Below are 2,102 nucleotides of genomic sequence, written 5' to 3'. Positions count from 1 at the left end.
ATTCAGGGAATTGTTCACGGTCACGCAAAGTGAGATTTATCCTCTCCTGCTCGCGGACATGCACACGGGGACGGGGAGGTGCCGGCCGGGTGCTGCGCTGTTTGCCTGGCTGTTCGTGGTACGCTTTAGCAGCAGTGGTGATAAATGAGATAAAAGCACCCCACCCCAAGTACCCTAACTTACATGAAATATGATGATTTAGTCTCAAACTTGCAAAATGCGACTTCATCATACCTCAACTTGCACTGGATGTGATGATTTGGTCCCCGGCCTATCACAGCGCGACAAGTGACAGCTAGGTGGCTGGCCCGATCATCCCCGCACTTTCACAAAAAACACCCTACCATTTTATCTAATCAACCCACAGTACATGTCACTTGAATTAATTCTGTCTCAACTCGCATCTCTGGTTACTCAAACCGGCAGCGAATCACCGGAGCTCAACTGGGATACCAAAGCCGGAATCGGATCCTCTAACATCCTCAAGGGATATCACCTAAGCTATAGTAACCGTGACATCCCTTCTTCACATCCATATGATTAAGCCTAAAATGATTATAATTAATTTGCAAATTACAAATCTACTATATACCTTTACAAAACTTACATACAAACAAAATTATGGTGCAATAAAATTATTTTTTGATTTATTTTTGTATATGCTACAATAAATCCGCATAGTAATTACTACAGTATCCTGACGTCCCTTCTCAGCTTTACACATATATTTTACTGTAGCTTCATGACATCTCTTGAGGACGTTAGATGATCCGCTTCCACCAAAGCCACCCCTCTCCTCTGATTCCCAACTGCTCCGCCTCGCCAATCTCTCATCATGGCGACGGCGGCTGCAACCCCGACCCAGCGGCCGTGTCCTTTTGAGCCCCATTCCCAGCTACCACTCCGCCTTCCTCTCCCGTGTCAAGCTCTCCGCCGGCGGCTCGCCGGTCAAGTCCGTCAGCGTCTCGTCTCCCCCCTCCTCCCCCTCGGGCGATGCCGCCAAGATCCGTCGGTCCTGCATGTGCTCCCCGAGGAACCACCCGGGCTCGTTCCGTTGCAGCCTGCACAAGGAGCAGAGGCCCCGGCCGGCAACACCAAGCCCGCCTCCCAGCCGCCCGTCGGCGGCGGCTGCTCTAGGCGCATGGTAAACGTGCTAGCGCAGCGCATGGGGAGCGGACACTGGGCACGCAGGGCGCTGGCTCCGTCTCCCTCGGTGCAGCAGCTGCAGCACAGAAAGCGCGTTGACGGGTTCCGCGCCGGGGCCAGCCGGCTCTCCGCCATGTCCACGTCCATGGCCGGCGGCCGCCTGCAATGAAAAAACAACAGCGTCGACATGCCATAGCGAAGATACTACTAGTACATACTGCACAAACTGTACATAGGTTCCCCGAATAATCCGTTAGTTGTATAGAAGATCGGTGGGGATCAAGCCGGTAGATTGGAGTTTTAAGACCCAATTCGATTACGGCCTGCTCAATTAGCTGTTGATAGAGTGGCTGTACATAGAGTGAGGCTCTTCCTCCTCGCTGCTGCACATAGAGTGAGCTCTTGTCCTCTCTGCGCGCTGTGTATAGCCCTTGATTTTGGTTCTGGATATACATCAATACATGAGTGACAAATTGGAGACACACATACATGCATCTGATGTGTCCCGTGACCGGAGGCTTATACATCCTTGGATGATTTGTTTGCCGCAACAACTCTCTGCTCTTGTTTCTGTTTCTGTTTCTGGAGTGTGGTTGCGTCTCGCCCCTGTTTCGGGTTACGGATAAGCTCTTCAAGAGATCAGTCGCGTCTCTCCGTCGCTTGCTCCCGTCACGCTGGCGGCACCCGTGCCTCCGGCCGGATCAGGCCACCAACTTGCAGCACGGGAGAAATCCCCAATTCCGACGAAGTTTCTGTAAAGTTTCATGGCGGAGCGGCTCACCCCAGCTCTTCAGCTTGCGCAAGAAGATGATGGACAACTGTTTAGCTTCTTTGATTAATTCTGTTTCTTCGCCAGAAATCGGTCGCCGGGCTATGTCTGTCAGTTTGGCTCTTGTCCCCATTGTAGTATCGCGTGCGGTGTTCATTTTTTCTTGATGGAGGAGAAACATCGGTGC

At 52.0% G+C, this 2,102-nt stretch overlaps 1 pseudogene; it reads left to right on the top strand.

Annotated features, from left to right (window-relative positions):
• Positions 1-525: 525 nt before the first annotated feature.
• Positions 526-1,719, top strand: LOC119314313 (annotated as a pseudogene).
• The last annotated feature ends 383 nt before the right edge of the window (positions 1,720-2,102 follow it).

This window comes from Triticum dicoccoides, chromosome 6A (assembly GCF_002162155.2).
Source record: "Triticum dicoccoides isolate Atlit2015 ecotype Zavitan chromosome 6A, WEW_v2.0, whole genome shotgun sequence".
NCBI lineage: Eukaryota > Viridiplantae > Streptophyta > Magnoliopsida > Poales > Poaceae > Triticum > Triticum dicoccoides.
This window is presented reverse-complemented; position numbering and strand designations above follow the sequence as displayed.